Source organism: Molothrus aeneus, chromosome Z (genome assembly GCF_037042795.1).
Source record: "Molothrus aeneus isolate 106 chromosome Z, BPBGC_Maene_1.0, whole genome shotgun sequence".
NCBI classification, from domain to species: domain Eukaryota; kingdom Metazoa; phylum Chordata; class Aves; order Passeriformes; family Icteridae; genus Molothrus; species Molothrus aeneus.
Genome location: NC_089680.1, coordinates 66118755 through 66143884, shown reverse-complemented (window position 1 = coordinate 66143884; position 25130 = coordinate 66118755). Strand labels below are relative to the sequence as shown.

The window sequence follows — 25130 nt, the reverse complement described above, 5'->3', positions numbered from 1 at the left end:
TGAAAATACATCTGCTATGTTTGGTTTGGTATTTTGAAACAACTCTGTCTTAGCTTCTAAGGCAAAGAGATCCTGACTATGCAATCCTCAATTCTGGAAGTCAATATATTGTCTGCAGGCCTTTCTACTGTCAAGCTACCCTGCTACACTATCTTTAATCTAATGCCTATGGTATCATGAGTTACCGTCTGTCACCTAAAATACTCTCTTCACTTCATGGACAAGATTAATGCAATGAGCCCCCAGTCATTTTTAATTCCTTGAAGTACATGCTTAGAAGTCTGGTGATTGCTGGTGATACAAAACCATGTTGATTACAAGCAGTTGAACAGATCTTTGCTCTAAATTTCATATTTTCATTTTTATCTCTGTTATTTTTTCTTGCCCTATATACTATCAAATTTTAAAGAGATTAACAACATATGATAATAGTACTAACTCTTTTGTGATTGTTTTCAAAGAATTTGTAAATATCTCAAGATATATGTGAGAAGGAACTATCACTCAAAAATCACTTTCACTACTCAAAACATTATGGATACCTGCCTTTCTTTTTCCTCTCTCAGAGAATCAGTTCCTGAGAGAATGAGTTAAACTGAAACGACTTTTAAAATGGCAGTGAGATTTTGAGAATGCAGCTCTTACGCATTTTACATTTTATCAGCAGGTATCTTTTCTGCCTCCCATGCAAATAAGTAGGGGAAAAAATATATGGGACATATTGCTCTGACTGGTTGAGTTAGAATTACAATTCCTAGTGAGATAAATGGGTCCTGTATTAAAAATGTCTTAGTTACCACCTGTTTGACAACAACTTTCTTAAATTTGGCAGATTAGTGCAGCTCCCCTCTGTTTTGTTGTGTGTTTATGCTCTGCCTTTGAAATTTGAACTGAAGTCTTACATCTACAGGAGGCATTTGCCTCCATCCCCCCAAAATTTCCAAATTAAAAGTAATTTTGAAACATCCCCCCCAGGTCATAACCAGAAGGAGTGAGAAAGAGAACTGGTGGTTAGGTCTGACCTAAGAGAACAGAAATGACCTTCCTTCCGTCGCAGATAAGCAGTCATGCCTTGCTGCCATCAGCTGCTTCCCACTGGGGTTCTGTTTAAAAGCAACCTGTGTGCAAAGCTAGCTTCTCTGAAGAACAGACTGACAAAAGAGATTGCTAAAAATAGGAAGAAAAAGTGAAAAGCAAGAAAACAAAGTTTTAACATCTGCTGTAACTTCTAGGATCATTTATTAAACACAAAAACCCTCAAGTATGAATATAAAAAGACTTCTCCAGTGTGATGAAGGTCTGCTGAGAGGGATGGGAACCCCTCGTGACTACAGAAAACACAGCCACTTACTTGCTTGCTTCTGGTGAAGCAAGAGTACAAATAGATCTGCTTCATAATTTCAGTAGAGCTTCTGTATGCAAAGGATCCCCTTGCACCTCCAGTCATTCCCCACATACTTTTCCTGTTATCTTGCTCTTGGGAGAAGAGACACCATCTGGCTTAAGATCCCTTTTTATTGCTTGCATAGAGGAGAGTGCTTCAGCTGATAAGGGAAGCCAGCCAACATGCTCAGGCGCTGTTATACCAGCCAGGCTGCTAAGTATAGGGACTGCTAGATTTTTCTTTTTTTTTTTTTGCATTCATTTTTCTCTTTTCACCTTAAAGAAAGTCAACTCAAAAATATGATGGATCTGTCTTAAAAAAACAAACAAACAAAAAAAACCCCCCAAAACAAACAAAAAACCTAAACCAAACCAAACCAAAAAAACAACCAAAACAAACAAACAAAAAAAAGATCAACAAAAAACCCTCACAAACCCACCACTCTCTACCAAACAATAACTTTATTTGTGGAAGGGGCTAACAGCAGGCCTGTTAGCTAAAGGAGCGAGAAGAAGCTGATAAGAAGCTCTCTCCAAGGCTGTAACCAAGGAGACCGAGGGAAGAAAGATAGAAGAACTTTGCAGCTGGATGAAGCATTTTTAGAAAGTTAATTAAGTCACTATAACTTCTCACCAATAGTATTATGTTGATTTATTGTGGCCAATAGTAAAGATAGAAGAAGCATAAACAATTGGAAAGTGTATAAAAATCAGCCATGTTCAATAATAAAGTGTTGCCAACTGAGACTGCTTGTGGTCTCTGCTTTATGTCGTGACTGCCTCGACCGCGACATTTATTCATCACAGTTTTCTTATTCCACACATAACATAATGAAGAGAAACTAACACTGCTGTGGACGGAAATACGTTGCAAGACCTTGCATGTTTACACTAGATTATCTCCTTGGTTGCATACAAAGGCTGTAACATGTTAGCTGTCAGGCAGTTTTGCAGTAGGTTCTTGGTTTTCTGTGTATTTTTTTTTTCTTGTGCATTCATCTTATGCGACCTTCTTGGTACACATCCGCATTTTAAATACTGTATGGCAGATAAAGTATGAAAATGACAGTCCAAAACATTTTTTTATGAAGTAACATTCACAGCTCAGTTTCTGAAAATCATTCCCCTGTCAATTCACTTTAAAATGCTGCGCTGTTTATTTCTCCATATCAGTACAAGCACTTCTCACACTGTCCCCTGTCTGTGCTCTGAGTGGTTCTAAGTCATTGATTTGCATAATGGCTTTGTGATTATTTCCCTGGCAAAAAGGAAAATGTGCATCTCTCTAAACTGATCACTATAATCTCCCTGCTCTGACTGACTCTGAGTACAATTTCAAAGTCTTTTGTTCATTTGTACAGTCATGCATTCTCTTGTTCCAGCTTTCTAGATTTTAAGGGTAAGAAATGATTTGCATGAAAATAAAGTGATGAAAAGTTGAAAAATTTAGAGTTTTGATGAGAAAACCGAGAGAAAAGAATTAAGATTGAAAGCAAGTGCTTTTATTATACATTTCATCCTGCCTTTTTTATCTAATTGCTTTCCTTCCAAATTCTGGTTTTATGAAGGAGTACAGGTTTTCTCTGCAGTTTTTTGTTTACCGCAGTTCTTTGTGCAAGAAGAATCCTAGACTTTGTTTAAAATAATAATTCTCCCTAACAAACTATCACTTATTTTTCTTATCAGATTTGATTCTGCCATTTCCATTTTACTAACCCTAGGATATTTTAGCTTTTTTTTCTGCTTTTTTTTTTTTTCTTTTTCTCCAAAATAGCATACTTGGGTCAATATTAGAATCAATCTCTAAATGCTTGAATTAAGAATACTTTGTATTCTTCATATACAATTACTTCATATATTATAAGAGTTAATACAGTGATTGAATAGAGAAAACTGGGAAGTTGTAGAGGAAGATTATTAGAATAAGCAAGGGAAAAGTCCTGTAGATAATGCTGTCAGAATAACCAATGGTTACAAAATGCTTAAAGATATATCTGGGTTATAAACTAGAGGATTGTTTCTGACTACTGAAAGTATTCTGAATACTGAAAGTATTCTGAAATAGTTTTTCAGTAGGAATAGCAAGGGTTTGTGCTTATTTACAAAAGTGATGGTACAGTGTTCTTGTCTAAAATAGTTGAGGATTGCATATGATTAAATTATCTGAACAACAAGTGTCTAAAGCCCAAACCCAAAAGAGCTGCTGATAGAGTAAAGGGACTACTGAAAGACTTATCCAAATTTGCTAGATTTTTGAAACAATTGTCTCTCTTTCTGACTGAAAGTTGTCCCAGTGGGTGTTGTCCAGAGTGCTGCGACCTTCCCAAAGAAGTGTCTTGAAAAAGGCACCTTGGGGGCACAGGCAGGTCTGTGTTCACATCAAGTGATTTCAGCTCTTCTGGGGTCCAGGTGGCACAGAAGGAGAGATGGGGTCTGTATGTGGGGTTCCAAGGAGAGCCCTTATTCAGCTTCTCCCTCAAAAGAGTCTAGGAACAAAGAGCCACTCAGGCACGGAAAGCAGGGGTTTATATAGAGATCTTGAGGGGCAGGACAGAACACTAGCGCCAATGGGATGAGGGCACTGGGGTGGAGCGAGGGGAAGGGCCAGTGGGGTAGAAGAAATCAACCTACAGTTGCTTTGTATAACATAATATAACATAAAGGGCTCTGGGGGCAATTTTCTTGCTCTCCCTAACCAAAAGGGTTGAAGCTTAGGGATTGGCCCTCCAGGGGAGTGCAACAGGCTTTTTACCTTTGCTGGTTCTCAAGCCCCCACAGAAAGTATCCAAGAAAAAAAGCTACCACACATTTGTCAAGCAGAGAACACCGAACGAAGTTTATATGTCCCTTCTGACATGCAGAAAGAGAAGTCTATCTGAACAAAACTCATTTAACTATGCAATATAGGGAATTCATGGAAACAGAAAGAAAATACAACCTCATTAGCAGTATAGAAAAAGGGAATAAATTTTTTTTCATGTTAGGCAAATGCATAGAAATTAATGTACTGATACAAAGACAGGACACAAAAACAAGTGTAATTCATGTATTTAGTAATGATTTAGAGGATGATATCAATTGAACAATAATTAACTTTGCCAATGAGAAAAAGACAGCAGCAAATACAAAATGTTTGATGTACACAGTCTTACTTTTCACACATTTGTTCTGATGTATGTGCTAGATAAAGGTTAAATACTAGCCAGCTTGCTGTGATTATTATTTTTCCTTGTAATCTATATTTTTTCTCTACAGAAAAATCAATAAAAACTATGCCAGAGAAAAGGCTGTGTAGGACAAATTTCAGGAGTGTAATTTTTGATTCAATACTCTGCAATTAAAATATTTTAAAGTTATTTTCTACATTTATTACTTCATATAATTTAAATAATTCAAATCCTAGTACATTCCACTACCTCAAACCCACCATACTTTTCTACTTCTCTTTTTCTCCTATCTAAGTTTTATCCAAAGGAAAAAAAAAAAAGAAAAGGTATGAACACCTATCAAAGCAGCTCTAGACAAAAACTAGGGTCTAAATAAAGACTGAAGTAGAGAATTAGTAGAGAATTAACTTGTTTTTGCTTACCTGTTATTGCTGAATAACTTTTTATTTTGAGTGTAAAAACAAGTAAGACAAGCTAGTCTCATTCCTTTCTTCTTGGGACATTGGCGTGCAGGAATAACTTCGAAACAAATTTTGGAAGAGATTTAACTGAAAATCAAAGCAGAGCACAGTGAGAGAAAATATTCTGGTTTAGCTATATAAAAAATACGTATTTGACAGGGCTTTCTGCCTACTGCTTTAAAGTTTAGCTTCAAAAAGGAAACTGATCTAACAAATGTATTTGAACAATGTTTGTTAAATCTACATGGACAATCTCCCTGTGAGTTTAAATTTGGAAGAAGAATGAAAATAAGTTCTATGAAAATAATTGTGTCAATTCTGAAATGGATTGAAAATCAAATGCACGGAATTTATTTCACACTACTGAAATGGAGGCTAGAGGCTCCTTCTTTCACGAAGATACAACTTGTCTTGTCATGTCTGAGACCAGAAATGACTCCCTGCTCAGAATGCACCTGTTTTCCCCCTCTGTATAACTCTACATACATAGCCTAACTCAGCCTAACTCAACCCAGCTTTGTAAAATCATCCTGATATTTAAAAAGTACTGTATTCAAGGTAATTCTTACTAAAGCTCATCACAGCTTAATGAGAATGTCTGGGCCTTCCTCACTTAACTGAACTCAAGTAAGTTTCTCAAATGGTCCTCAAATGGATTGAATTTGTACAGTCTTGTGTGGGAGGGGGCCACAGGGATAATGGGGCGGAGATGCCCTGGGAAGACTCATCAGTCTGATTGCCAATCAGCTGTGGCCCACTCCCCCAGTTCCAGAAGGTTCTCTGTCTCTCGTTCCCCTATTGGACGGTGTTATCAGACCACTCTCTCCTCCCACTCCCATTGGTACATCTCTCATCACCCCACCTTGACTCCTCCTCTGATCCCTCTCCCTGTTGGTTGTTTTGTATCCTGACCCTGCCCACCTTCTTCCTGTTACAAACCCTGGTCCCACCTTTGTTCTGTGCTCTGGCACTGGCTCCCCTTCAGCTGTGGTGGTGGTGTCCCTGCTTCTCTCCCTTTCTGGGCTCTGTGGTTTTCCTTCAATAAACCGAGCTGGACCCTTAGCCATGTCTTGAGCCCTCCTTCTTCATCTGGTCAGACTGAAGACTATCTATCCAGGACTGAGCCTAAGGTGGGCTTGGAAGGCTGCTCCCTCGGACCTCGAGGAAGTTGCTCTGTCTGCACCTGCCCAGGAGTTCCCCCACGGGGAAGAACTAATCCTGCAGTCTTGAGCTTAAGACCAATTGCTCAAATACGCTGTGGAAACAGAATAAACTTCAAATCAAAACACTATCAGGAAAAGCAAAAACTCTTTCATTTTCAACGATTCTTTTTTCAATGGAAACTTTGGTACAGAGTGGTACTAAAGCAGCCCAAGTATAAGATGAAAACTACTGGACAGAGAAAAATCAATTCTTTCACCTCTTCAAGGCAACATCCTTTAGGGGATAGGATGAGAGCAGAATGTAAACAGTTTATTACTTGATGCTTCAGTCTAATGCAAAGGAGCACTAATGCTGACAAGCTAGCACACAGCAAACAGTGCCAAACAGCTTACAGCAGCCCAGCAGTCCCTCCACTTGGAGACATTAACCAATAGAATTATAGATGTGGATAAACAGAGGTCAGTATATAACGTGCTGTTTAATAAATGGAAGGTAGAGTGAATAGAACAAAACAGGATTTTTCATTTCTGGAAAAGAAACAAGACAGCGTTAAGTACTGAATTTGAAGTAAATAAAGAAAAGCTAGCAGTGTCTACTGTCAAATGAATGGAGAGAGGGACCCCTTAAAAAAGGAAGCGGGCTTGTGTAATATATTTGGATTTTAATTTGTGGCATAACATGGATATTTTAGAAATATTTCTTAAAGTAGTAACATGCTAAGGCAGAGGGAATGCTCATAGCAGTTACTATGTCAATTGCTTTGCTCAAGTCAGTAAAGGCAGCTGGAGAATAGCTGCCATATTAACTGTACAATACTTTAGCATTCAGTGAGAATTTGTTAGCAAACACTTTGCAATCTTTTTAAAATGCACGTACTACCTTCACACACAATACCCTGCCTGTAGAGGGTATCGCGATTCCCTCATTGTTATGCATTTTAGGGCAGGGTTTCACTGTGGTGTAGCAGCAGCGCCTCTTGCTGCTGGCAGCTCTTGCTGAACCCCACTGCTTTCCACTGTTGTGGAACTGCACTTCCACTTCAGGACATCAGCATGCAGGTGACCTCTGAGAGAAATGACATGGCACAATATTTAGGTTATATCTTCCATGTTTAATCTTAGTAAGTCATTCTTGTATTGCTTCAGCCATTTGATACCCATGAAGTCCTGCACACTTGGGGGACAGTTGAAACTATGTTATGCTGGTTATGCAGCAGTACTTACTGCACCCTTTTCTATAAAAATGTTCCATATTAAGTGAAGTGGAAAATGGCATTACTGTTGCTCAAATACAAGTATTGGGCTGGTGTTCTTTCACAAAGACAATGGCTGTGGAAACAGCAGAAGTTGTATTCATATAAAATGCTATCCTTCCCTTTCTGGAAGGACGGAAAAGGGGAAAATTCTTTGTCCCCATAGATTAGTGGTTGTATGACTTTCTTTTTGAAAACTTGAGGTTGCTGGGTTACATAATGCTATAGGATGTATGCCTCTAAGGCAAAAGCTATTACAATAAATTTCCATACAAGGAATTTACTCAGATAAGAAACTTATCTTGATCCTGCAATTCAAATTGCCTAAACTCTTCCACTGATATCTGTTTTTTACCCATCATCACTTAAAAGTGCTCTTACTCAATATGCAAAGTCACTCAGATTTGTATAATAACCTCCAGTATGGTTATCACCAGGGAATAGAGCTCAATATTATTATAACCTGGAATTTGTACTTTATATGTTCTCTCACATTTTTCCAAGAGCAAATGGCTCATCCAAATGCTTCATACAATGCAATATGGCTTTAACCTTGAGCTCACCATATCTGAAACCGTTGCTGTCACTGAATTTTAAGTAAGTATAAAATCAGTATTTATGTGTAAGTTAACAAGTGTAAATTGTTGTTCCTCTAAAATGATAAGCAGCTTTTGTTCAAGATGAATCTATTAGATTTCAGGCAACAAACTCCCAGAAAAGAATTTATTTTCAGCTAATTACTAACAAATTTTTCATTCATTTCAGCGAGGTTGGGATTCAATCCCAGAAACACATGTATGATTTTTCTCATAGTTCAAAGCTGACCATTTAAACTTCTGGTTCTTCTCAAGTATTCTTATGCAGACATTAACAAAGGCACATGAGAGTTTCAAATTATATAAAGACTTTTTCTTTTTAAACGTCAAAGTCTCTTGTTTTGTGTGTGGTAACACCTATTAGATATATGCAGAAATGCAGAGCTGAAGCTAAAAATTAGTGGTTGCCTGTAGGGGGAATGATCATAATTTAATTTTATATATACCTTACATAAAAATGCAGTGCCAGCAAGCAAACCCCAAGTTTGAATCTTCTAAAAAGACAAGTAAGCTTAAAGCACCTATTATTCTAATGATTTTAAACACTTGTAAACTAAAAAAGTGAAAATAAAAAATTAAAAGTACTGTGCTAGTTTAGGCTGGTATAGAGTTAATTTTCCTCATAGTTTCTAGTGTGGGCCTGTGTTTTGGGTTTGTGCTGGAAACAGTGTTGATAACACAGGGATGTTTTTGTTATTGCTGGGCAGGGCTTGCACTGGGCCAAGCCCTTTTCTGCTCCTCACCCCACCAGTGAGCAGGATGGGGGTGCACAAGGAGTTGGGAGGGGACACCAGGACAGCTAACCCCAACTGACCAGAGGGATATTCCAGACTGTGTCACTTGATGCTCTGCATGTAAAGCTGGGGGAGAGGAAGGAAGGTGAGAATGATCAGAATGATGGTGTTGGTTTTCTCAAGTCGCTGCTGTGATGCAGCCCTGTTCTCTTGGGCATGGCTGAACACCTGCCCAGCCATGGGAAGGGGTGAATGAATTCCTTGTTTTGCTCTGCTTGTGTGTAGAGTGTTTGCTTTCCCTATTAAACGGTCTGTATCTCAACCCATGTCTTATATCACTTTTCCAATTTTCTCTTCCCATCCCACTTCATTGCTGGCTGGGGTTAAACCACAACAGTCCTAATGAATTCTAGAAATTATCTTGAAAGATACTTTACTCAATACCAAAACCCATTATTCTTTAAAGAGAAGTTAACACTCATTTAAGGCAGATGTGGTGATAAAGCATTTTCATTCGGGTGAATGTGCTTTTAAATAAAATATGGAAACAAAATGTCAGTGAATATATACTTAATATGCAAGCACAGGTTACATATGGAAAATTACATGCAAATCAATGGCCACTGCAAATAAGGAAACAATATAGGTCTCCTTAAGTCCTATTTTTAAAAAATAACAGAAATATTTGCCATTTCATTGTGTGAATGTTGGACTTTCATTGCTTAACTGGAGGAAATATCAGTGTAACTCGCTGGACACTGCCTGCCAAAGGTAGAAAATACACTTTTATCTAGTACCTAATACCTCTGACACTACAGGGCACAAATGTACCCTTGATCTTAAGCACTGGCTGTAAAGGGTACAGCATCCCCTGCAGGGGCTGTGGGATATTACCCGCAACTTTGACATTCCCTCTCAAAGAGCTGAAGATTTTACAAATTTTTTGTATCTCTAAATTTCTCAGCACAATGGAAAGACCCCACAAAATAAAACTGTTGGGTCAACTACTGTACTATACATGCATCATATGCCTGCAGCAGCATGTCTATGTCAATGACAGTATTTTTTTGATAACAGATATTTGAAATACAGACAGATAAACTGGACATGGCGGCCTAGAAAATGTATTAATTTCTGCTTTGTATTTGAAATACTCTTGGAGAATATAGCTGCAAAGAAAGGATAGCTGTGAAGAATGGTATTGTGGACATATGTATTCATCCCATATCCTTTTTTACAAAAAAATACCCGTTTTAATTTAAAGTAATCACAACAGTACTATTCCTTCAGGATATAAAAGTCAATTAAATATAGAAGTGCTCCTAGTCCCAAGACTTGTAACCTTGAGAGGTAGGACAGTATGATAGAAGAATGCAAAGGCAGAGGCCAAGAAGCAAACATATGTTCAAAATAATTTCACTGTAAGAAAACCCCTGTGCTTCTGTCAAAAAAAGTTTGTTCAAAAGGTTGACAGTGTATTGATGTTTGTAGACTCAGATTTTTGCAGATACTTTATATAGTATCTTCTTTATCTTCAGTTGCTTAGCACAGCATTACATTTGTCCATGATACTTTATAATTCCTTTTTTTATGAACTACTAATAGTGCAAGAAGTACTCAGTTGGATTAAAAATTTTTTCTGGCAGACTTGTAAATGGTGTCACATGTGCAAGGACACTAAATAGGCCACACAGATTTGTCTGAAAAAAAACTTTGGCCAAGGATTTTGATATTTTTCTTAATAACCCAGTGGAAGCTAAATATCTGTAAAGCTCTGATGAGAACTAGTGAATCAACTATATCAAGTTGTTCAGTTGAAATCACTTCCCTGATTAAATGTTTGCATCCCGTGTGACATACTCGCAGTTCTGCTGGTTGTATCATTATGTATGGAGAGGAAACCAAGTCCTGAAAAATTTAGAAATATCCAAAGGAAAATAAAGAAGCAGTATTTTGGACCTTCCTTTCATAGCAGGAGGGAGACCTTGCTGGGTAGGCCCATGCAAGCACATTTGGCCTAGGAAGCCTCTGAGTTTCATTTAGCATCCCTTTTTGGTCCTCCAGTATGCTCTGTGATGTCTTCCTGGAGTCACTGTAGCCTCACCAGCAAAAAATAAGACTAAAAGAGGGCAGCAGACTCAAGCATCACAGATAGCTCACATCAGCAAGGAAGAAAGCACTGTAAGCAATAGAGTAATGACATCTCAGAAGAAGGGGAGAAAAAAAACCTGTTCTGCTGTATGCACTGCAATAGACCTACCAAGCGCCTATGGCAAATGGGATATGGAGTGGGATTCAGCTTTTGAGTTCGTGCTCTCCTTCCACCTCTTGTTTGTTTTCTGGAGAGAGATTAAGCTTTTTAAAAACTGTAATACAAGAAGAAGGTTTGATGTGGTAGAAGGATGTTGGGTTGGTTTTTTTTCTCATCTATAAATCCCTACTTTAATTCTCTGTGAATTACTGAATGTAGCAGAAAATAATTTGGTGTTAACCCCTGGCCTATGGTGTTCATTTCTATCATCTGTGAAGATATAAATAAAATGAGATCATCCTATTCAGTTATGTTCAGCTGGTATGTTCACTAATGATATCCCTATCCCAGTAATGAGTCCCTTCAAAATTTTTACAAAATACTCAGGAAATAGACTACAAATAATAAATACATGTTATGCAAAGAACATGATTGCCTTTTTTGAAGAACTGTGACATCAGCAAGATGACAGAAGTAGCTTATATATACCCTATACAAATACATTGAAAATGGTTTGAAAATTTTGGAGTGGTTCCACCTGTACAACAAAGTGGTTTTGAACATTCAAGGTTGTCTTTCAATTAAGCACAAACTAGGATGGGGCAAAGTTTTTAGAAAACACGGGGGAAATGCAGACAGACTGTAGCAAAAGGTTGCATAGAAGAATACCTCCTTGCCTTGTTGACTGCCCTGGCAAGGCATTCATCTCATTTAGGCTCATATTGAGATCAAAAACTTTTATTGGACTTCTGACTTTCAGGAGTCTCCAAATCTGTACAGAAAGTTAGAGGCTCAATCTGCCCTCTGTCACCTCTCTTTAACTGGCCTTGCCCTGTGGCCTGTCATCTTCTGATGTAGCAGCACCTTCTGTGCCAGCCCATGCTGCAGAGACCCACAGGGAGAGTATGATCTTTTCCCCTCAGAGAAAGAGCAACCTCAGGCAGAGCAAAGAGGCGCCTTCTTTGTGGCTCAGCCACCCCACTGAACATGCCCAGCTGTCAAGATACAGCAGACTCTGAATGAATCAGCAGCTGCACACATTGCTTAAAAAGAAAAGCTTGCCACCAGAGCAAGAAGCTGTGAGGACTGCAAAACAGTAACGTACTCAGCTGTAACTTTCTTGATATGCAAATTGTCCGTCTGTCTTGAAGGATATGAGTACTAAAGACACTGAAGAAATATTCATTAAAGAGTGCATACAGTCATATGATACCTTTTGCTGTGTAAAGGGTTTTATCTTTTATGCTGTCACTCACAGCATCCTTCAGTAGAATTGATCCAACTGTGAGATGAGCTGGTATGTGGTGAGCTGGGTGAAGAAGTGGCTGAAAGGCAAGACTCAAGTGCTGTAGCAAATGGGGCAACATCTGGCTGAAGACCAGTCACCAGCAGTGCTTCTTAGGGCTCAGTACAAAGGACAGTACTATTCCATACATTTATCAGTCATCTGAATGCAGAGAATGGATGCACCACAAGCACATTTTCTGGGAAATGCTATTGACTCTCTTGAGGGACAAAAGGCTTTGTAAAAGTACCTAAATAGATTAGATATTGGCTAATCATCACTGGTGTGCAATTTAACAAGTGTCAGATTCTGCATCTGGGAAAAAGTAGCACCAGGCATTAATCTGAATTGGGAGAGGATTGACAGCAGCTCTGCAGAAAGGGATCTGGGGGTGCTGGTGGACAGCAGGCTCCACCTCAGTCAGCAGGAGTGCGTCAGACACAGCACAGCCCAACAGCCAACAGAGGGGATTGCACAGTGTGCAGTTCAGGCCCAAAAATTTAGGAAGGATGTGAAGACACTGGGATGCACCCAAAGGAGCTGGTGGAAGGGCTGGAAGGGCTGTTCAGTGCAGAGCAGCTGAGGAGACTGGGTTCTTCCAGTTTGGAGCAAAGGAGACTGATGGGTGACCTCACTGCTCTATGCAGCTTGTTAAGGAGGGGAAGTAAAGAGAGAGGTGCTGATGTCTTCTCCCTGGGATCAAGTGACAGGATGCCCAGAAATGGCTCAAAGCTGCACTAGGAGAGGTTCAGACTTGACATTAGGATGCAATTCTTTACTGACAGAGTGGTCAGACTCTGGAACAGGCTTTTTGAGGAAGTGGTCAATGCCCCAACTCTGCCAGTGCCCAACAGGTATTTGCACAATGCCCTTCATAACACATCTTAGGTTCTGGCGAGCCTTGAGGTAGTCAGAAAATTGGATTGGATGTACATGTTTTCCAACCGAAATATGTGATTCTATTTTGTTCTGTTCCATTCTGTTCTATTGTACTGTATTCTAAATGGGCATTTATGACAGTTCCATGCATTATTTCCACAAACTACATAAAGCAGCCTCTAACTTCTCACAGAGAAACAAAAAGGTTCTCCACCAAGCAATCCATTATTGCATTGGATGTTCACGCCCAGTCACTGGTGCTGTCAGTTTTGTCCATGATGGTGACTGGTAAATAATATCCTTGTCTTTAATCTTGTCTCTTGAGCTTTAACATCTTATTTTCTCTCCTGTTAAGTTGAGGAGGGAAGTGAGAGAGCAGCTGGGTTATCATCTGGCAGCCAGCCAAAGTCAAACCCCACAACTACTCCAAGTCCAGACTAGAGGTAATTTTTCAAACAGTTTTACTCTTATGAAAAAGTTGCCTTCAGCTTTTCCTTGATCTTTGGCAAACTGCGGAGCAAGTAACATGATAATGGCAACACACTAATTGCAGTTCCAGTCAGTGTGAGCTGCAAGGACAAATGATACATTTGTTCCCAAAGGCTATTTTCAGAGCTTGTGAGTAATACATTGCTTGTGAATCAAAAGCTGGGAAATACTGATAAAACACCGTAAAAGAAAAAAAAATCCAGTAATGACTTTAAAATGCTGTCAAATCAAATACAGTGCAGATGAGGAAGGAGGATGGGTTCATAATTTTCCATCTACATACTAATTAAGACTTGATTTTTTCATAGTCTGAAGCCTTTCATGCTGATATATCACAAGTTGTGTGTCAAAAAGTAATATAAAATTGTCTGAAGTCTCAAAATAAATCTCTTCAAACTGGAAGCTGCTCTCTTTTCATCTCCAAATTATTTCACACACATTGCATCATGATGTCTTCAGAACATTTAACCCTAATGAAGTTGAATCATCTCAGACATTTTAAGACACTACAGCATTTTAGGATTTGTCTCAGAGACTGTGTTATTCAGGGAAGCACGACAGTCCTGAACACTTCACCTCTCTTCCCCCACACGAGGTTCTATGAGTATTAAGATGTGGAACTAAATTCATTCCCAGCCCCCATTGTGGGGGCAATGAGCTAAGTAAGTAGATCATGGGAAATGACTGGTAAATTTTGTGTCCTATTTCTTATTCTGCCACAGATTTCCTGTGTGGCCATAGGTTGCCTTACTCTGTCTGTGCCTCATATTTGCCTTCTGTGCATGTAGATAACAGGTTTTTTTCTCTCTTCATGGTAACATGAATCTGAGTTCATTAATCTTTAGAAGTCACCTTGTCCTGTAAGAGTCACACTTACTATGTATAGCTCATTCTGTGAACTCAGGAAAGGCTCACATTATTCTTTTTTCTTCTCCCCTGCACTTTTGAAGCCATTGATATTTCAGTGTTGGCTAAGATTTCCAAATGGCTAGGACAGCGGAAAAGCCCTCTGTCCTTCTCTTACTTGTGGCTGTGAGCGCCAATGCCAACATTAAACCTTTTCCTTAGGTAAGACTGTTTGAGAACTATGGACTACAAAGAAGAGTAGGGGAGGCTTACCTTTTCAATTAACTCCCAAAAATAAATATTAGATAACCACTGCTGAGGAATCCCTTTTCCAGTTCATCTATTTGTTACAAAAAGTGCCCCATTGATGTATATGAAAATTCTTTACCGTAAATAGGAAAAATGGTTTATCTCATGAACAGGCAAATCAAATGATGAGCATACAACACATTGGAATGTCTGATTTGTGAAGAAACATTGAAATACTTTAGTTTACAAAAAATCCAAATTTCACGGCTTACTGCATTCCTGTAGTGGTGTACCTGTAAGTGGTGCACCAGCTCAAATGCGAAAAAGCTAAGGGAAATTATGGTATTTCACTGTTCTCTTGCATTTAGATCAAAGCTTTAATCTGCAGCCTCTGATTTTAATTATATTTAAAATCTTTAAAGAAAAAGGGTTTTTTTCCCTTAACTTGAAATGCTATTCCTCTTAGAAAAAAGTGCTTTGAATGTGAAATGCACATGCCTTAAGGAAGAAACACAGGATTACTTTGTGCATGACCTATTACTACACCTGAGGACTTGAAGAGTTGCAGGTAGGACTAATTGACTCTTCACCAGTAGAGGTTCCCATGGGAGTAGAACTTCCCTAATAATCATGCCTCAACTTGTACAGCACTATGTGCCCCACCTTAGTATTGACAATCCTAAATCAGCAAGTATCTAAACACTCAGACGGCAATGCAGAAAAACAGTAAAGTGACACAGGCCAAGCACACCTCTATTTTGATCTTCACCCTAGGTTATGGTTCTCTTCTTTTTGAAACCACAGCTTCACACAGCTGTTCTTACCAGTCCCTCCATCATTTGTACCTCATTCAACATAACTACACTTTGTCCAACTGATACAACTTGACTTCATAAAGATAATTTCCAACATCTACTGCTAGCACCTGCACAGAAATTGTCATGATACATCTAAGGCAACTTGGATGTTAAAATAATGTTTTCTTTTCAAAAACTTGTCAGTGCACAATATGTTGTGGAAGAGCATAAGGCACTACAGGGTCATATGAATTACATGTTAATTATACTCAAAGTGACTTAGCTCATTTTAAACACATATATAATGACCAAAGCATTTACATGATTAAAGAACTTCAGTCTGAAGATTTACCAGGAAACATAATCATAACCAACTCAAATTTACATTGAGGTACAAAGTGGAGAATAAGACACAGGAAAATCTACAGAGAATACAGATTTTTAATTAACAAATATTAGGCACTACTGTCCAAATTAACTGCAGCTGAGAGAGTGCTTCTCAAGCAGTAAAGGAATATTGTATGTGACAAGCAATTTGTGCAATTACTTCTAAATAATCCCACTTTGCAACAAGGCAGTGTGTATGTTTCTGAGAAGAAGATGAATAAATACTAAATTTCAGAAGTCATGTCATTCTGAAAAATTAGGTAGCATATGCCCTAGCTCTTGCAAAAACTGAACTGAAGTTATTTTGCTACTGATTTCCTATAATAGTATGACACTTCCTGCAACCACCACAGCCATGCCACACTGTTTTTCCCTTATATTGCAAAATGGAACCATCTCTCTCTGAATCCTCTGAATGATATTTGCCTGCAGACTGGATAATTTCCTGCAACACACACTGGTAGAAGAGGAATATACTCTACTTTATGGATTGTGAGAAGACTATTAAATGTACATTTAGAAGAAAGCAGACAGTGCCTAGCAGGGTTCAGTTGGGCAAAAGAGTGCATTTTAATTTATATGGGAAGTGAAAGAAGAGATTGACTTATTTTCTTAGGTACTTTGATGGTCTGGGTTTGTATGCCCAAGACACACTTTCAAAATCTGAGTTAGACTCAAGGCTAAATGTTTTTCCCAAGTGATCAAGATCTACAATAGGCACCAGTTTTCAAGAATCCTCTGAAGCACCTAAAGAACTTTTCAAGCTGTCTGCAACACCCTGAGCAGTTAAAGCAAGAATCACATTTTCTTTTTAATATTTCAGACAGTTACTTTGTGGTTTGGTTTGTTTTATTTTTCTTATGAAGAAATCTACATCAACAAGCTAAACTTTTCCTGTTTTAATTCTTGGAGAAAAGCTTTTCAAATGTTCACTTATTTCTACCTCATTGTTTCTTTAGTCTATATGAAGCCTCACAATCTTTTTTTTCCTCCACAGATTCTCACTTGTATATTTAAACATGACTAGACAAACTGCACAGTAAATCTCTGACAGTGAAGTTGAACCTAAGCAGCAAAAAGATCACATCTTTTACAGTGTGTCGATGCCTGGGCAGGAGAGGGGGCTGTTCAATTCCTTGAAAGCAGCATTATAGGCTTTCTCCCTGCCTGGGATCCCATTTACCAGGCACAGACAGCCAACAGCTAATGCCAGCCAGCTGCATCACAGGCTCTTTTCACTTCATGCCCACATGCCATGTATTGTTAGACAAATGCATCTGGAAAGTGAATCAGCAGCCAATTCTGCCAGTCCCACGTGGAGCACAGGAGGCAGCAGCTGTCAACAGCTGTCTCTGTTGGTTCCTACACACTCGAGGCACTTTTGTGGAAAGGTCCCTCATTTAAACTTCTAGTGTGGGAAAATTGTTGCAGTGCATAATTCAGGACTTGACCTTACAACCCAAAGTCCCACAGAGCTATGCTGGACCTTGTATATGCATAGAACCTGATGAGTTGGGAACATCTATCCAACACTCAACAACCTGAGTGCAGTATTGCAACAACTGGGACAGTTCTGTGCAGAGCCTTGAAGTCTTCAAACAATCTCTTCAGAAACACACTGGTAGGACAGGTTAAAATATATGAAATATAGAAAGCTTGCTTTATACACTTCTTAATTCAACTAGTTTTGTTCACTACCATCCCTCAGCCATAGGACACCATGGAACCCAAGAGAAATGCATTCTTTTTTTCCAGTTAGGCTAGCTGATCTCATAATACATATCATTTGCATTTCCCTGGCATACTGATAGGGAAGATACATGCATTTCATTCAGTAGAGGTCAACCCTTTAGCATTTTGTCTTACTAACTTGTGCAAAATGCTGAAACTGTCCTAACAATAGCATTAATATAATCTGCCAAAGTGCTTCTCATCTTCTCCAACTTTTTATATTTGCCTGTTAGATATTTCTTTAATTTTAGGGATATGCATTTTGCAGGAGTACTAATGTTTAACAGAATTCCTCTTATGGGAGCAAGGTGATGAAACCTTGAGAGGTTACTGAGGGATACGGTTTCTGAAATGTTGGTGCTGCAGCTGCTACTTCCAGATAAAGGGCAAGTTTGCCTGTAGGTTTCTGCCAGCAGTAGTTAACACAAATTCTGGCAAAGGCCCCAGTTTCTCTTCAAAGACAGAAGGGAGTTGGCACTCCTCAAAAAATGTTGCGACAAAGACTACCTTTTCAAAAATATTTCATCAAATTTTGATTATATTTAATATATATACATACCTCTGCCAAGGTTTTACGTTTATGCCATCAGCCTAATAGACAGACGCTAACTACGCAGAATAATATGGCAGCGTGAGTCATCTATTTTCAGCCATTCTATTGTTTGGCTGCTTGAAACAAACATTTGTGGGCAGGACAGAGATGAAGAATAGTCCAGATATGAAAAGAAGGTGTCATTACCTGAATTATGCTATCAATTTATAAGTTTGTCATGAAGATTTCTTACAAGTTTTCTCTGTAAGTGATTATTCAAACATCCATTTTAATGGAAAGTTAGCATGGACTATTTACTTCCTATCTTGTGGGCTATCAAGACAGAATCCTCTAACTTTTCCCACTTTTTTTTTTTTTTAACCCAGAGAATATTACCTTGGGGGGTGTTGTTCTCAGAAGATTTTATCATCTACTTCTGTATTTAAACATCCTATACCTAGACAGATGTATTCTCTCTCTGTGCCTGCCTGCAATCTAATTTTCCTACAATGTAATTTTCCTGCTCCTCTTCCTTAGAAGTATATGGCAGAAGCAGCAATGGCATGTCTGTGATGTGGTTGGTTGGTTGGTTGGTTGGTTGGTTGGTTTGCTTGTTCTTAAAAGTACATGTGTGGATCCTGCTTGGTAGCCATCCCCTGAAAAACTTCACAGTTTTTAAAAATTCCTCCCATCTTTTCTAATGCTTTTAGTTAATGCTTTTAGGTTACTTTAATAACCCCTAGTTACTTTTTCACTGCCCAAACACCCTCTGGGTGAAAAACCTTTTTCTTGTGTCTTGTTAAATTTCTCTGGCACAACTTCAGGCCATTCTCTCGGGTGCTGTCACTGGGCACCGAGGAGGAGAAATCAGTGCCTGCCCCTTCTCTATCCCTTTGTAAGGATGTTGAAGGCCTCAGTGAGGTCTCCTTGCAGTCTCCTCCAGGATGAAGAGAGCAAGTGACCTCAGCTGCTCCTCCTATGCCTTCCCCTCTAGACCACTATCTTCATGACCCTCTTTTGGACACTCTTTATAACCTTTGCATATTGACACACCCAAAACTGCCCTCAGGGCTTGAGGTGAGGCCACTGCATCCCAGAGCAGAGCAGAGCAGGACAATCCCCTCCCTTGTCCAGCTGGTGATGCTGTGCCTGATGCCCCCAGGACATGGTTGGCCCTCATGGCTGCCAGGACACTGCTGACCCACATCCAGCTTGCCATTGACCAGGACACCCAAGTCCCTCTCCACAGTGCTGCTCTCCAGCCTCTCATTCTTCAGTCTGTCTGTACAGCCAGGATTGCCCCAGGTGTAGAATCCAGTGCTTGTCCCTGTTAAACTCCACCAAATTGGTGATTGGCCATCTCTCCAATTTGTTGAGGTCTCTCTGCACAGCCTTATGACCTCTGAGGGAGTCAGAAGTTCCTCCCTATTTTGTATCATCTGCAAACTTAGCGTACCTTTAAATTCTTTGTCTAAGTCATTTATGAAGTTGTTGAAGAGCACAGGACTTAAGATGGAGCCCTGTGGAACCCCCCTCGTTACCATTCTTCTGATCTTGCAAGACTCTAACTCCAGTTTGAGAATCACAATTCTTCTTTGGAAGCAACTATCATAAATAGTAAAAGGTTATGATATTACCAGAAACTAATTTCTCAAGAGTGTTAGCAGCCAGGAGCATTGTAGTTATTATGTCCGCTTACAAGTTGTACTGACCTTGGCAGTATTGTGCAGTCTTTAATCAAAGCAACAAAAAGAAGTTCTTACACTCATGTAACCCTTTTAAATTAATTATTTGGAATGGTGAAAAAAGCACACATGCATAATACAGACAGGATTTCCATAAATACATTGAAAATAAGACTACTGTTTAAGATAACTTCTATTTTGATTTGTGCTGGTTTGTTTGTTTATTTACACATGATTTTTCACATAATGCTCCTGTAAAGAAATTTTCTACAAGACAACTGTAATTATTCTGTGAATTAATGAAAGAAATCTAGAGAGAATAATGACTAAGTTATCTTCTTCTTTTTCTCCTATGATTGCAGCCCTTTTGTAGCTGCATAAAATTTTAACTTAAATATGGTGGTTCATAGCTAACCTTGAAATACCTGGATACAAAATATTTTTTTAAGTACTGTAAATTCAATGTATGCTCAAACAGAAAAACTGGGAAATGGAAACATAGTGCTGATGTTTTTATCTTCATCACTTCATGGAAGGGCAAATCTTAATTGGCAATTTATTAAAAAAGTAAAAAAAAAAAAGAAATTAGGGATTTCCTATGTAAAGATTTCTGGAGGCTTGAATGCAAGTGTTGTAATGCCTGAAAATAGATTATTACTACACACTTACTAGAGAATCTTTATGCTGACACAGAAGGAAAAATTATGGCAGGTCAGAAGACTGTGAAACATATGCCCTCTCTTCTCCTACCCTCCCTTTAATTATTGACAGCCTGTCACTTAGATGCCATGGTATGATGAATAATAAAACAGGATCCAAGCTTCATTTCTCTCCAGGATATCTTCTTCCAAACCAAATACTGCCATCGTCAGGCAGACCATACTTCATGTTTACAAATTCGAGGGTTTATTAGCTACTGAGGGGGTCATCACCTCAAACAAACAAAAACCCGGTTATTTTGAAGATCTTTCAGACTGATACCTTATATGAGATAAATAAGGGAATCTCCAAATTTTGCCTTCTATCTTTGGGAATAATGTTACTACTATCTAAACACACCAAAATGTTATTTTGGGCAAAACATGAATGAAACCATTCAATTATTTCTCTTGTTATAATGAGAGATAGACATTACCATTACAGCCATACAAGAGACCCTGACTGCTAAGCACTTCCAGGTATATATACTCTGCATTCTCAATAGACAGGCAGGTCATTGTGGAAGCAAAATCTAAACTGTTGCAATTCAATGGGTTGAAATTAGTGTCATATTTATACTTTTTTCCTTCCAGCAAAGTAGAACTTGAACGTGACATTTGAGCATCAGATGATTATATCTGCAGAACAAATAAGAAAAGGCAAACTACCCCTGCAAACAGATAATTCACTGTATATATTACCCAGATATTCATCAGAGTAGTGATATTAATCTTCCTTTTCCTCTTGATATACCCTGAAATTGAGACTTAGTCATGAGAATCACAGCCCCCATTCAACCATGAGAATCACATGAAGAATTAAATAATACAGTGGTTGCAATGAGGACTATGACTTGTAAGGTATCAATAAGTAAGCAATAAGTTACGTTTCATTTAAACACTGCTGATTTTGGCCAAGGTAGAGCAAATTTTCTTTACAGTGGCCGGTATGGGACGGTGCTTGGGATTTGTGCTCAATACAGAGCTGATAATACAAAGATGCTTAAGATGTTGCTGAGCAGGGATTGCACAGTCAGGGCCCTTTCTGCTTTTCACACTGCCATGCTGGCAAAGTGGCTGGGGGTGTGTGGGTGGCTGGGAGGGGACACAGCCAGGACAGGTGACCCCAAACTGACCAAAGAGATATTCCAGACCTTGTAACATCAGGTTCAGTGTATAAAGTGGGGAAAGGAGGAGGAAGGGGATGTTTGGACTGATGGTGTTTGTCCTCCCAAGTAACCCTTAGCATGATGGGCTGTGCTCTGCTGGAAATGGCAGAACATCTGCTCAGCCATGGGAAGCAGGGATTTCATTCCTTGGTTTTCATTGCTTGGGTGTGTGGCTTTTGCTTTCCCTCTTAAACTGCCTGCATCTCAACCCACGAGCTTTGTAGCTCTGACCCTTTCTGACTCTCCCTCTGATGCTGTTGGTGGGGCAGTGAGGAACTTATCCTTTAAAGTATTCTTCAAGTCTTCCAAAGAATCAGTTTTTTCCAGAAGAGTATCTTTCCAAGTTTTATTATGTAACTCATCAAACATATAATGACTTCAGAAATCTTGCCAACTTTTCCACCGAATCCTCAAAAATACAAACCTACAACACTGCACATACTAAGAGTCACTATTATGTTTTCAGGATAATGGCCATAAGGCATTAGTCCCCTTGAATTGTTTTATCTCTGGGCTTACTGTAAGAGGTAGCCTGTCTTACTGGTTTTCAAATGCGTATTTGAAAGCAGAGTCTGAAGGAAGTTATCTGCTCTCCCCTTTTTATCTTTTCTCCCTTCCCTTTTTCCTCACTCCTATGCCTGAAGTTCCTTATCACTGCTCATCCAGTGCAGCACAGTGGACAATCTGTCTCTCTTTATTGTTGTGAGCAACTACATTTTTCTTCTCTGTGCCAGATTCAGCCAGGAGGAGGGGTACTTTCTCCATCTCCAGTACTCTGCCTGTGCAGAAGTGAGAATAATCCAGGGAGTGGGTTAACATAATCCAGTCTTTTAGCTGACAAGATCTACTCTCCACCAACAATACCTTACTGTTCCATAGTGGTGCCACTTTTGAGCTTGCTAAAAATTGTAGGTCTTCAGGAATGGAGAACTGAGGAACCTCCATTCATACCCCTGTAGACCAAGGGCACTGTCCAGGTACAACCCCAGCCAGCAGCTGAAGCCCACAAAGCCCCTCACTCACTGCTCCCTGTGGGATGGAGGAGAGAATTGGATGGGTAATGCTGAGAAAACCCCTGGGTACAGATCAAAACAGTTTAATAGGTAATTGTGCAAGCAAAGCAAAACAAGGAATTTATTCCCTTCCCATGGGCAGGCAGGTGTTCAGCCATTCCCAGGAGAGTAAGGCTCCATCACATAATGGTAACTTGGGAGGAAAATGCCACCCCTCTGAATGTCCCTCTTCATCTTCCCCCCACTTCACTGCTGAATCCCTGGTCTGGAGTATCCTGTTCCTGATGAGTCCCCTCTCAATTCCTTCCTTGTTCACTGGTAGGATGGAGAGAGAAGCAGAAAAAGCCTTCGTATCTCTGCAAGCCCTTCTCAGCAAAACCCAAAGTATCCATGTACTGTTTCAGTCACCAATCAAAACACAGCCCCTTACAAACTACTGTGAAGAAATTTAAGTATATTCCAGCTAAAACCAGCATGAATAGTGAGAAAACTAGGATTTTACAAAAGAACATGAAATCTGTTTCTATACCCAAGATGGAAATTCTGCTATTTCCTTCCATATTTCATAATGACATTTGTAACACACCACTCAAAGCTACTGGTGTTAAGCAAGCAAAGCTATGTAAAGAGAATAAACATACCAAATCACATAGTGTTATAACTTCATAATTCAATGAAACTAATTCTACTTTAAGCTTACTTATTTAAGTTAAATAACTACTATCTCTCAACATTGGCAATATGGCCAAAGATTATAGACCCACTTTTCTAAAGGTCAGTCCTGAAATACAGATGAACATGCACTTAAGGGGTATCAGGACTAGATACAACATGGTAACTTAAAAATTTCTTGTGTTCCCTGGCAGCTCAAACTTAAATACCATACTTACCTTGGGTCACCAGTCCTTGTGGCCCATTTAAATATGTACAGAGATAACAATGAAAAGTATCATAATCTATTACTATGTGTGTAATAAACCCTTACTATCATAAATAGAGGGGATTTTACTGCTTAATTCCAAGATTAAATTGTAGTAGTTTTCAGGCATTTCAGATTACTGGTTTTATGACTTCTAATTTAATGAAATACAAGCACTACTAATGAAGAAATGAACTAGTTAGTTACATCTGCCTTCTGACATTAAGTAGTGAAGATTTCACAGCTGATATTTGGTCATGTAATATTTCATTATGCTTTTACTCTTCAACAGGTGGTTACTATGCTTGCTTTTCATGAAGCAACAGTGACACTCAGTGTTAAAACCCTTGCATAGACCAGAAGCACCCTCTGCTTCCCTGTATTTCTCATCATTCATTTAAATCTCATTTAAATTACCATAGTAATTTAAAATTTGTTTAGCTCTTGCAGGCTATTAGGAAAAAAAACAGTCTACCATCTTGAAAAATTGGATAAACTCTCCCTCTATGTTTGTATCTAAAAAGTTACGCCTAGATTATTAAAAAAACAAAACCCAAAGCTTTGTTATGCTACTTACATAATTCTCTTTTTGAATGAGACCTCAATTAGACTGGATTGCAAGGTTCAGATATTGAAGCAGGTGGTGTTTTGGGAGAAGTATGTTTCAACTTCAGATTGAAGACTGAAACAATAAAAAGAGTTTCTCCTTCTGCCTACAGATACTGCAAATCTTTGGGGAACTTTGAAGATCTACTTGAAACAGACATAAATGTGTAGGTTTAGGTAATAAAGACATTTGTGAACAACTGGGATGTGGTACAGTTTGTCTCTGGTCACAGCTGGTGAAGCCCTGTCCTGCCCTGCCTGGTGCCCTGACCCCCATGGCACTCTGACAGCATAATTGCCTTGGAACTTGCCTACTACAGTGATAAAAATTTTATACATGCAGCAACTCCAGAAATACTGTAACTTCTGATACACATTATGTCTGCTATTGATGACCCAGCTGTACAAAGTAATTCTGAGGTACCAGTGGCATAAAAATCTCCAGTTATAACCAGGTGACCACCAGGGTGAGGAGAGAAAGTCTGTGGTCTACCTGGACTTCAGCAAAGCCTTTGGTACCATCTCCTCAGAAAAGCTGGCAGCCCATGCCTTGGACAGGAGCACTCTTGGCTGGGTTAGGAACTGTCTGGATGCTGGGCCCAGAAAATGGTGCTGAACGGTACTGGGTCTAGCTGGCCTCTGGTCACTGGTGGTGTCCCCAGGTTCAGTGCTGGGCCCAGTTGTTTAATATCTTCACTGATGATCTGGATGAGGGGATTGAATTTACCATTAGCAAATTCACAGACAACACCAATTTGGGTGGGTGTGTTGGTCTGCTACAAGGCAGGAAGTCTCTGCAGAGGGATCTGGAAAGTTGAATTGATGGGTCAAGGCCAG

At 39.2% G+C, this 25130-nt stretch overlaps 1 long non-coding RNA gene across 3 annotated transcripts in view; it reads right to left on the bottom strand.

Moving 5' to 3' along the window:
• The window catches only part of LOC136569029 (uncharacterized), a 38828-nt gene that overhangs the window by 10198 nt on the left and 3500 nt on the right, over window positions 1-25130 (bottom strand). For 2 of the 3 annotated variants that reach the window (XR_010785309.1, XR_010785308.1), the window contains exon 2: window positions 4973-5098. This is a non-coding gene — a long non-coding RNA (uncharacterized lncRNA). Of the gene's footprint in view, window positions 1-4972; window positions 5099-5961; window positions 6238-25130 lie in introns of those variants that run through there. The other variant, XR_010785310.1, reaches the window with a different exon arrangement.